Source organism: Chiloscyllium plagiosum, chromosome 16 (assembly GCF_004010195.1).
Source record: "Chiloscyllium plagiosum isolate BGI_BamShark_2017 chromosome 16, ASM401019v2, whole genome shotgun sequence".
Classification (NCBI taxonomy): Eukaryota; Metazoa; Chordata; class Chondrichthyes; order Orectolobiformes; family Hemiscylliidae; genus Chiloscyllium; species Chiloscyllium plagiosum.
Window position 1 is genome coordinate 24,935,033 of NC_057725.1, and position 12,634 is coordinate 24,947,666.

Consider the following 12,634-nt stretch of genomic DNA (forward strand, 5'->3'; position numbering starts at 1 on the left):
TATTGAGGCAGATAGTGATTCCATTTGCCTCCCGGCCCCTGGGCTATTTGTTAACCTCAGTCTCATATTTGAAGCCACGCCGTGTTCAGGATGTGTTTGTCAGATCTCCAAAGCTTGTCTTCCATTGCCATTTTGCCATTGGCGAAACCACAACCTTGTATGAAATAAAGAGAAGTCTGCATTTATGGGCAACATTATGGCAATGTGGAACATTGCAATCCATGAGTGCGACAGGTGAGACTGTTGTACCTGACCGAATTTGGCAAAAATTGCCCTGTTTGTTACATCATAAATCATTCCAAGCCGAAATCAAGTAACCTGACCACATCATTTTCTTACATGAACTGTTAAACTCATTTTAAGATCCTGGAAAACACAACTGTAAATATAAGCAGTCTGTAAATTTGGTAGAGTCTGTAAAAAGGAGGCCTAAGATGGGTTTGATGTTGGATGTGGAGTTACCTTTAATGTAATCTTCCTCCCAACCAACTACAGCTCAATTTTCTGGTTTTCTCATTGCAGTGAGAATGTCAAGGTCAGAGAGATCAAATTCTGAAAACCTGCATTTCCCTGATAAGGAATTGGAATTGCTAAATTGCAATGGATTCCTGTCATTGACCCTTTCAATGTCCCAGCGATGGAGCAACGTTGAAGCGATATTGCATTGGAATTGAAGACGCCAGGGAAAAGTTACAATCTGTTTGCCAATGAGATGCTGTGAAACAAAACCAGCTGCTCTTCTGCTTGTTTGCTGTTTTAGATGTTTCAGGCACTGTACTGCAAAGCATTTGAATTGGGCCAAATTAGATTGAAAATGAAAAAGAACCTCTTTGGAAGAAAGAAGATCAATGCCAAGCGATCCTTTATTTTTAAGAAAGGCAAATTGTTAGTATTCATGAAATTAGCAACTATGCCAAAAGTTTTATCCATTACCCGCTGTGCAGTCAATTTCTAGCTGTAGCAACATAAAGTAAAGCTTCCCTTTAGAATCGTAGGAGAAAGTGTGGACTGCAGATGCTGGAGATCAGGGTCGAAATGTGTGATGCTGGATAAGCATAGCAGACCAGGCAGAATCTGAATCAATGTTTCATCATTCCTGATGAAGGGCTTATGCCCGAAACTTCGATTCTCCTGCTCCTCGGATGCTGCCTGACCTGCTGTGCTTTTCCAGTGCCACACTTTTCAAGTTTAGAATTATAGAGTCATACAGTATGGAAACAGGCCCTTCGGCCCAACCCATCCATGCCAATTAGTTTTCCTATATTGAACTAGTCCCATTTGCCTGCATATGGCCCATATCCACCTGAATCTTTCCTATGCATGTACGTGTCCAAATATCTTTTAAATGTTGTAATAGTACCTGTCTCTTCCAATTCCTCTGGCAGCTCGTTTCATATATGCACCACCCTCTTTGCGAAAAGGTTGTCCCTCAGGTCCCTGTCATCTTAAACCTTACATAAATTTGTATAGCACCTTTCAATATCATGAGACAAAGTGCTTTACAAACAGTAAACTACTTTGAAGTGCATCATTCTTGTATTGTAAGAAGCACAGCGGCTAATTTATACACAAGCTCCCACAAGTGGAATGATGTAGAAAAACAGAAAATCTGTTCTTAATGATATAGGTTAGAAAGTAAATATTGATCAGGGATAATTCTCCTACCCTTACTGCCATGGATCTTGTTTATTACCTGAGAGGGTATGCAGGGCTTCATTTTATAATCTTAATCAAATGTCCACCAGGGCAGCACTTCTTCAGCACTGCACTAAACTGTCAGCTTCGATTTTTCTGCTTAGTTCATAGAATGAGACCTGAATGATCACAGAATCCCTTCAGTGTAGAAACAGGCCAATCAGCCCATCGAATCACACCAACCCTCTGAAGAACATCTCACACAGATCCACCCCCTACCTTATAGCCCTGCATTTCCCATAGTTAATCCACCCACCCTGCACATCCCTGGATTTTACGGGCAATTTCCCATGGCCAAACATCTCTGCTCAAAGGATTTAAATTCCACCCTATCCAGTTGTATGAAGAAGTGGGTCCTGGCATCAACCTTGAATTATTAAGTTGTAGCTTTAAGATTATGCCCCCATGGTCATGGTCAGACCCTCGCCCGCTAAAGGAAGTAGTTTCACTTTACCCCATTAAGTCCTTTATGCATTTTAAAGACTTCAATGAGATAATGGCATGATCTTCTGAACTTTTATATACTGAGAAGGGATGCAAGGTTCACATATCCAACTGGACAACATTTAACCCTTAAGCTCCAGTATCAGTGTGCAGAATCTATATTCAGTGCACTTGTTCCAAGTCCATACATCCTGAGGCAGAATGTATAACATGATGGAGGTGGTCTTTGTGTTGGAGAGCACTTGGATCAGAAACACCAGCTGGAGATTGAACAGGTGGTGAGATTATTAACCGTATAGCAAGGACAACAACATACAGTGATAGAACAGAGTCCGTGGAAGAGCTGAAGACAGTGGCTTCAGTCTTCTTGATGCTCAGCCAGAGGTTGTTGAGGTTTAACAGAGTCTGGATTTGATTGCCTCTAGACTCGCCAACTCCACCGCATTTCTTGTTTGTCTCCAGCTGTCTACCTTCCATGAACGAGAAGTCTTCCCAAACTCTGCTGACCCTATTCCAACTTGGCCCTTGTTCCATTCACCCATTACACATGTTTCTTTTCATTCTCAAGTTCCTCCGTGACCTCATGTCTCCTTAGTTCTGTAATGCCCTCCTGCACTAACTTGCTTTGATTTCACTGATTCTTTCAGTTATGGTCACAAATTTTCATCATTCTACCATTGTTGACCATGTCTTCAGCTCCCTAGACCCTGAACTCCTCCTTTAACATGATCCTTAAGATCTAACTCCTTCAACAAGCAAATGATCGTCCATCCTAATATCTCCTCACATGTCTCAGTGTTAATTTTTTTCTGGCCATGCTTCTATAAAATGACTCAGGGTGTTTTATTATGTGAAAGATGCCAACTCAAATTGATAGAAACATTAGAGTGTGGGATCCCATGAATTTGCTGTCTGTGGAATTCAGTAAAAGTAAGCCGCAGGTTCTGTTTGGAGCAGCGTGACTGCATGGAGTAAAATGAAAAGTAATAAAAATGCATTTGAATCCTTGACAACCCCACCATCATCAATCAGAACTTAAGCTGCAAAATTCAAAGCTGAAATCATGTTTATGTTTCACTTCATAAAAACTATCCCCCAGGAAATTGTGTGTACCTTAACTATACTCTAACTTAATTATAGGCTTGTGCTGGAAAGTAAAAATTTAAATGTGTTTATTTTAGATTGAGTCATCTCTGCTTAAATATAAATAGAAAGCTTTTAAGAAGCTTTTCTAATTGGATTTGTTTAACTGGACAGGACCTGCTGTCCACCAGATGATGTCATATGATGAGGGCAAGTGACAGGACGAATTACGAAGTTTAAAAACAAAACTTCACAAAAACAGTTAACCTTTCTGGTAAAATCATAGGCAATTTTGAAATTTGGAAGCATTTTTATTCTGCATATGTGATTCTGAATATTTGGTGAACGAGCTATTGAAAAGTGAAGTCATGAAAGAATCCTTAGCTCAGAGCACTTCAGCCAAGCCAAATATAGTTGCAGCAGCAAAGCTGCTGCTGATCTCAAGAGTTTAATCCCAGTGCTTTGATCCCACCTTGATTAAAAACTTGCTGACTAAACAGAACTGGATTACAGATAGCACTGTTACTAGGCACTGCAGAATACTGGCTACAATTTATTGCTACTGCATGAATAATAAAAAAGGAAAAAATGAAAGTTAACTTAGACTGAAAAGGCTAAACAAAGAAAATCCTGGCCCCATTATCTTGCAGTTAGATAAGTCTTGCCTAGCGCCTCATCATCTCCTGTATTGGTTTAGCACTGACGAGAAATAATGATTGCTGCTTCAAGTTTCAAGATCTTTCTCTGTGCAACCTTCTGAAATTATTGTAATGCAATCAGTGTTTTTCTTATTTTCACAGTGGTCTGATCCAATCACAATCAACCACAAAGAGAGAATGTATTGAAATCACATGGATAATCATTATACTTCTGGTAATTCTACTAAATAAATGGAAGGAATGTTGACGCTTTGTCATGCATTTTATATGGTGTTTTGTAGTCTAACAAAAGAAACAACTTGCATTTATGTGGTGCCCTCGACATCCCAAAATGTTTCACAGCTAGGGAAATTTAGTCATTGTTGAAATGCAATAAATACAGGGGCAGCATGGTGGCTCAGTGGTTAGCACTGCTGTCTCACAGCGCCAGGAATTGGGTTTGATTCCAGCCTCGGGCAACTGTCTGTGTGGAGTTTGCACGTTCTCCCAAGATGGCAGCGTCCTGTTAGGATTGCATTTGCTGGGCTCCATGCTGCAACACCAACCCGAAGATACAGGACCCCTCCCAAACACTTTACTGTGAGTAAAACCACAGTAAAGGAGCTAGAAACCTGAAAAAAATCTATTTACCTTTGTCCTTGCAGCTGGAGAATGCCGAAGAAAGGAAGAAGTTCACTCACGGCCGGGGCCACGGTCCAACCCCCTGAAGCAGCAGGTTTACTGACTTACCAGACACTGGTTGAGTGCTTGCCAACAGCTGGCCAAATCTCGCGAGATCCTGGCAAAGCAGATCCAGGAAGAAAAATTGAAGAGAGACTGACTCCTGTATCTGCTATGCTGCAAGACTTGGGCTGCAGGGGTAGAGGCAGAGACTGACTCCTCCAAGAATGGATTGAAGCCCTGGAAACACTGATCCACGGACTGTTAGATCTGGTAGATGATCTCGAAAACAGGGGCAGAAGAAAGAACCTGCGCGTTGTTGGCATACCGGAGGGGATGGAAGGTGAGCAGCCGGTGGAGTTCTTAGAGAAGTGGTTCCAGAGTTCCTTGGTTTGGAGGCTGAGAAAGGAAGGGAAGTTATGTTAAGGGATGGGTGACGTATTTATTTTTAGTTTTCTTGTCTATAGTATTAACCTTGTTCTTGGGTGTATTTTTTTCTCAACCGGATGGTCGGTATATGTAGTATGACCATAGCTGGTAAGAGCTGAGAGGGCAGTAGGGATGGTTAGGAAGGTAAGTTCCTCCAATCAGTGCCTTTGGCGATTTTTTGTTTTTGTGTTTTTGCTGTACATAGATTTTGTACATTTTGTAGATTTGTTGGCTGGAGTTATTTTAGTCTGTGTAGCTTTTGGGTTTTGTGGATTCTTTTGCATTAAAGCTCAGTGATCTGTAGTTTGAGTTCTTCCTCTCTGGAGTCTCGGTGGTGCTATGGAAGGTTATGGCTAAGGATGTGTTTAAGTGGTGCACCTGGAATATTAAGGGAGTCATTCACCTGTCAAGAGGAAGAAAGTTCAGCCTTAAGGGGGAGAGGGTGGATGTTGCCTTATTATAAGAAATACACATGGATGATGCAGAGCATTTGAAGCTGCAACCGAATGGGTAAGACCAGGTTTAATTTTCATCTTCCATGGGCCATTTTAGTTAGAAAGAATCTCCCATTGAAGTTATTAGAGTGCATTAAAGACATGCACGGGAGATTTGTAATCCTTAAAAGCTTTGATACGTGGGGAAGAATACAGGATCTTAAATGTTGACTGTCCCCCAGTCCACCCCCTTAAATTATTGACAGACGCACTTTCTCGCCTCGTTAACCTTACATCTCAACATATCATCATAGGAGGATATTTCAATTGTCTCATACACCTGACAGTAGACAAATTGCCCAAAGGCCCGCTGATATCTTCTTTGTGTTTTAAACAATTAAGGGATTTGTATGCTGAATTAGGGTTGGCAGATGTTTGGATGCACCTTCACCCTACTGGCAGGGACTTCATGTTTTTTTCGAACCCACGTAAATGCCATACCAGGATTGATCTTTTTCTGATCCCTGCAGCACATCTGGGCTCTGTGGCACCATGTACAATTGGCAATATCACTATTTCCAATTATGCCCCAGTGTATTTAATGGTTGAGAGTAAGGATATGGCGGTAAGCTCGAGACAATGGTGACTGGACCCCTTCATCCTCAAGGATAGCAAGTTTATTGAATTCTTTTCTACTGAGTTCAGGGCCTTTTTAGATATTAATTCAGGCTCAGCCAGTAGTCCATCTATTCTTTGGGAAACAGCTAATGCCTATGCTAGGGCCTGGTTATTTCCTATTCAGCCAGTAAGAAGTGACAGATGGGTAAGCAGCAAAGCTTGCTCGAGAAGCGTCTGATAGTAGCTGAAAAGGCATATTTTGACAAGCCCTCACTGGTTAAATTGCAGAGGATCACAGAACTTCGGTCTACTCTGAACTCCATGCTCACATGGACAGCCGAGAGGGAGCTTACATTGGCAAGTTAAAGACTGTTTGAGCATGGGGATAAGCCGGGCAAGTACCTAGCATACCTTGCAAGGAAAAGAAATGCTCCCTCAAGCCATTGCCTCAATCACAAAGAACACTGGAAATTTGACCTACAAATCTAAAAGAATGAATGCAGCATTCCGGAAATTTCACTCTGAATTATGCAAATCTGAAAGCTGTGAGAGTGGGCGGGTTAGGGTGGAGTCTTTTTTAAAGAATTTGGACCTTCTGGGAGTGACTCCTGAACAAGAGTCTCTCCTCAATGCCCCATTGTCAGAGCAAGAGGTGCAGGAGGCTGTGAGGTAGCTCAAGAATGGAAAGGTGCCGGGTCCTGACAGGCTCCCCAGTGAGTTCCATAAGGAATTTATAAGTATATTGTCAGGGCTGATGTTTAGTATGTTTAATGACTAACATAGAAGTGGCCTTCTCCCACCATTTCTAAGAGAGGCGAACATCTCATTCATATAAAAGGAAGTTTGTGCTTCCTATAGACTCATTTAACTCCTGACTGTTGACTTCAAAATCCTATCTAAGACTCTGGTATTAAGGCTAGAAACTGTACTTCCCTCCATTATTAAGGAGGACCAGACGGGGTTCATAAAAAGTTGCAGATCGACGGATAATGTCAGGAGATTACTTAACATGATTCAAATATGTCAACAACAGTTGGTACAGGGATTGGTGATCTCCTTACATGCGGAAAAGGCTTTTGACAGGGTCGAGTGGCTATATCTTTTTTATACTTAGAAGTGATTTGGCATGGAAGAGACCTTCATCAGATGGGTCAAGGTTTTGTATACTGATCCTTGTGCCTCAGTCCTCACCAATGGTGTATGGTCAAGCAATTTTAATATTTGTAGGGGCAGTTGACAGGGCTGTCCCGCATAACCATTACTTTTCACATTGGTGATCGAACCGCTGGTGGAGGTAATATGCAGGGATCCCAATGTCACCTCTCCAGAAGTGGGGACGAAGTCACATAAGATCGCACTGTATGTGGATGGGGTTCTTGTCTTCTTATCAAACCCAACAGTGTCAGTGCTAGACCTGAATTAATGCATCAATTTATTTGGTGGCTTCTCAGAATATAAGATCAACTTTGCGAAGTCAATGGCCATGCCCAAAGGTGGTCTCCCAAGAGTGCCTGATCCTGAGGGAGGATCTTGGTTCCCCTTTAGATGGTCACAGGAGTGCATTCTCTACTTAAGTATATTTATTACTCCCATTTTTGATTGGCTATTTAAAGCCAATTTTGCCCTTTATTCAACAGAATCAATCAGGACCTTTGTAGATGGGAGATGCTTCTGATCTCTTGGTTAGGTCAGATAGCCCTCGTTAAAATGAACATTGTGTCCCACCTGTTGTATCCTAAGTGAATGCTACCTCTGCTTTTTACTAAGCAAATATTTAGAAGACAGAATGGCTGGTGTAGTTCTTTTATCTGGTATCGCAAGTGGCCCCTAATTAAGTTGACTAAATTGCAGTTACCTTGCAGACTGGGGAGAGTGGGCCTCCTAGATATCAAAACAATCAGTTAAGCTTGTTGCTGTCTCACGTGAATGATTGGGCCCAGGGGGACCCTCACTCACTTTGGTTGGACATCAAAGCAACTCAGGCAAGTTGCTCCCTTATTAGCCTGCTGTTCTTAGACAAAATTAGGACAGTTAAGGAATATTGCCATAGCCCAATAGTCATCAACACTGTCAAGGTGTGGAGGGCAATGCATCAAGATGAGACCAATATTGCCAAAACATCATTTTTGACACCTACAACTGGTATGTCAAGCATTCAGCCAGAGATGATAGACTCTGGGTTTAAACTATGGGCAGCTAAGGGTGTGTCTTGCCTGGGTGATTTATTCAAAGTAGACATACTGATGTGTTTTGACCAGCTGGCTTGGAAAGAAGAATTGCCCAGTAGAGACCTCTTCCAGTTCTTTCAAATTAGAAACTTCATACAAAAAGAAACCACACTTCTACCCAATCCTTATAGATCTGACATGGAGAAGAGAGTGTTGAGTGCTGATGGTACATTATCTGTTAGTAACGCTAATCATCTATTGGGAGAGTGTCACTCGGATGAGACCAAATGGCTTTGTAGGATGTGGGAGAGGGAGTTGGATGTTGAGATCTCTTCTAAAATATGGGAGAATATCTAGGAAAATGCAAGAAGGATCTTGATTTGCAACAGGACCTACGCCTTGCTATTGAAGATTCTCCACAGGGTCCATCTGGCCCCAAACCGTCTCGCTAAATTTAAAGCGAGAGTATCTCCAATCTGTCCTAAATGTAAAGTGAGCATGGGCACCCTCACTCATTGTCTTTGGTCCTGCCACAGACTTTGGGCACACTGGAGCGCTGTGGTAGGTGAAATAGAGAAGGCCTTGGGGACAGAGGTGGAGAAGGACCCCAGTATCTATTCTTGGTTTTGTTAATTCACTTTCATTGGTTGCACACAAAAAAACAGGTTTTTCAGTATCGTCACTTTTTGTGCCAAGAAAAACATTCTATGAGGGTGGGTGTCGGAAAATCCCTTGGGGCTGGTGGGTTGGCATAAGCTAATCATGGAGCACATCCCTGAGGACTTTCCTACGAATATGGTGCACCATAAAACTGAGAATTTCTATAAGATGTGGTGGCCCTTTTTGGACTATTTGGACACAAATTTGTCCGTCATACTAATAAGAGTCTTAAAATAGGCATGGCAATTCTATGTAATGGATTTGGTATCCAGAGGGGAGGGACTATGAACATATGAATATGTATAACCTTATGCACTTGATGATCGAGGACTATTGCTTTGTTTTGTTGAGCTGTGTTATGGTTATTATCATTATTAACATTGTTAAGATTTTCCTTTTTTTAGCTTAGTTATTAGTTATTATTTATTTATGTAATTAACAGGTTTCTTTTCAAATAATAGTTTGAATTGCTTGGTTTTATATTTGTTGTAATATTCAAAAGAAACTTTTTTTTATAATAAAAATATATTTTTTAAAAATGTGTGGAGCTGGAAAAGCACAACTGGACAGAGTGAAGAGCTCATGTTCAAAACATCGATTCTCCTGTTCCTCGGATGCTGCCTAACTTGCTGTGCTTTCCCAGCACCACACTTTTTGTCTCTGACCTCCAGCATCTGCAGTCCTCACTTTCTCCTTCAAGATTTCTGTACTACCTCAATTCTGGTTACTGTATACATCTCCAATTTGAAGCATTCCACTATTAATTTGATATTGATTTGATTTATTACTGTCGTGTTTACCGAAGTACAGTTAAAGGTGTTGGCTTACGTGCTCTACAGGCAGCTCTACAAGTGCATCAGAGTAATAGAACAGAATGCAGGATGTAGTGTTACAGATACGAAGAATGCGCAGAGAGAGATCAACAGTAACATTTTTTGTTGATGACTGAGCTCACTGCTGATAGGCCTCAAGCTCTAGAATTTCCTTCCTAAAGCTGTCCACCTCGCCCTCCTCCTTGACTAAACTCTTGGAATGAGCTTTCAGCATCAATTCCTGTACGTGGCTCAACACCAAATTTTGTGAAGTTTCTTGGGATTTTGTGGTAGGTCAAAAGCACAATATAAATGGAAGTTGGTATTGTTATAACATTTAACCACAAATATGCAAATTTAAATCAATTCCTGCTACATGTATGAGGAACACAAACTGTACATAAGCTTGGTCTTGTGTGTAGCTGGTGTTGCTGGGAGCTGCTGTGGACAATCCAATGGATATTGGACCCTCAACCTGTCTGTGTAAAGGTCCAAATATCTGCTTCAGGCATTTCTAAAGGAGTACTACGTTTATCATTTCCCAAAATCATGGTTTTACAAAGCATACAAAGATTGATTTCATGCTTAACATTGCACTAGTTTTCCTACATTTACTTTTAGTTAACTTAAAAATGGGAAAAGATACTGCTTTAAACTAATGGACTGTGGAAGAAGATACTGCATTTAAACAGGTTTATTGGGAGGTACAAATATTTGGAGCACTGTTCCTTTGTCAGATAGCTAGAACTGGCAATTATAAACTGATGTTGCATGATTTTTACCTTTGTTCACCCCAGGCCAACACTGGCACCTCTACATCTTTAAACAAAGGGTTACTGGGACTTGTGTGTTATATCTACGAGGTAATCTTATTCAAGCATTGGGGGATGCTGCTAGATACCTCAGTGTATGTTGAAGGTATTTTTGGCCAGTGGTTTTGGATTGGTTCTTAAACCAGGACCAGTTGTGGGTGGTAAGGACTATTCAGCACAGTAGCAATTTCTTGATTGTTTCCAGGGTGAGTGGCTACAGGTTTGCGTTTGGACAATACAGCAGAACCATTCATCCTGTGAAGGAGAAATCACCTGTCTCCACCCCCAACATTCCAAGCAGCTGCCCATTCTCTTTGTCGTTGCAAATTGCCTCCCTGAGAAAAAAAAGGGGAAACCATCTCCAAACACAATGAAAAGGCAAATTATTAACCACTGAATGAAAAGTCAGGCTTTGGTGAGAACACATCTTATATCTTCCTGGGAGAGCCAAAAGGCATCAGAAGGGAAGCAGCTTATTGATGCCTGCAATCTAGATTAGAGCCAGATCAGTACTTCACATTTTTTCCAACCCATATTATTTATGTCTTGCCTTGTCTCTATGTGTATCTGTGTGCATGTGTATGAGTTATTTTTTCTTCTTTTAAACTGGATAGAGTTTAGGTTATAGAGCGTTATCAGTTTGTAATACTTTTTTTTGCCAGTGTTTGCAATAAATAGCTATTTTCTTGTTAATTACAGAAAGCTGATGAGTGTGTTCTTTTAGCCTGGGCTTGTAGGTCAGGTAAGTTAGGGACTTTAGATAATTTAATTAAATCTTTTGTGACGATTACAGGAGTAATGGGGCTTGGTTTTCAATGCATGATCCTAGTGAGTTGTGGCAGTATGACGCACATGTCAAAAACAAAAACAAAAAGCACAAAAAGACAAGAAAAGATTGGCAATAACAAAAATAAAATTCTTAGTACATTGATGATGTCTACATGGCGTGTCAGTGGAAATGAAGGAGAACAATAATTTTAACAGGGTGATGTGAGATAAAATGATATACCAAACTTATAGTTCCTGAGGTCCAATTGGAGTCATCAAAATGTTTTTGTGTTCTCACTGCTGTTCTGTCCTATTTTGCAAACAAATAATTAAGGGAGCACAGTTTTATATTAGGTTGTCTTCATGAGTTGGAGGAGGGAGATGCACAGAGATAGTCTCAAACTTGTAGTGGTATTATAGCACAGAAGACCATTCAACAGATTCTGAGCCAACTACAGATCTCTGTAGAGCAATCTAGTCAGTCTCATTCCAACCTCCATGGCTTTCCAAGTTTACTTCCCTCATGTGCCCATCCAATTCTCTTTTGAAATCACGGATCACCTCCACCACCTTCATAAGCAATGAGATCTGGTTCATTACCACTCACTGTCTCAGAGTTTTGCCTGAACTTCACCATATTCACATGCAATTTAAAAGTTTAAGGGGTGATTTGACCTGTTTTCAAAATATTAAGGGGAACTGAAAAGTTTGTCCTTTGAAGTCACATTCACACTTAAGATAATCTAACAGATGATGTCCAACATACTAGAAGGTACAGAAGATATCATGTGATGCATGAATGACGTTCATATCCATGGAACAATTAGGAAACAACATGGCTAAGGAGAAAAAAGAACTTTGAAAATGTTGCAAGATGCTGGCATGACACACAATGACAATTATGCATTTTCAAAACTAACAATAAAACTGTTGGATCATATTGTCCCAGCTAACAGAAATCACAGTCAACTTGCAGAAGCTGAAAGCTATCAGAGAATTTTCACAACCCAGGAATGTAACAAACACTAACGGTTCATGGATATGCTAAAACCAATGGGAAATGAATTATCCCAAGTAAATGAATACCTAAGGTAATTCTTGGAACAAGATCCATGGTGCTGGACTGAGCACCAACAGCGGGCATTTGATTTCAATCATCTCATAATGTTTTGAGTACATTGTGATTCTGAACTTTCAATTATTGTAGCAGTGGACACATCACCCATAGGTCTAAAAGCAGTCAGTTGCAGATTCAGCAAGTTAGGATAAAAAGACTTGTTCATTATGCTTCATAGACTCTCAATGTATTCAACAACATTATGTAGTAATAGAGATGAAGCATTTGCAGCAACTTAGACATGGAAGAAGCTTTCTCATTATGTATTATTCCTT

General features: G+C 40.7%; 1 protein-coding gene across 3 annotated transcripts in view; it reads left to right on the top strand.

The window, feature by feature from the left end:
- Nucleotides 1-1,157, top strand: part of LOC122557702 (doublecortin domain-containing protein 1-like) — a 544,701-nt gene extending 543,544 nt beyond the window's left edge. For all 3 annotated transcript variants that reach the window (XM_043705576.1, XM_043705578.1, XM_043705577.1), the window contains one exon: nt 523-1,157. The gene's annotated coding sequence lies outside the window, so the exon portion shown is untranslated. The remainder of the gene's footprint in view (nt 1-522) is intronic.
- The last annotated feature ends 11,477 nt before the right edge of the window (nt 1,158-12,634 follow it).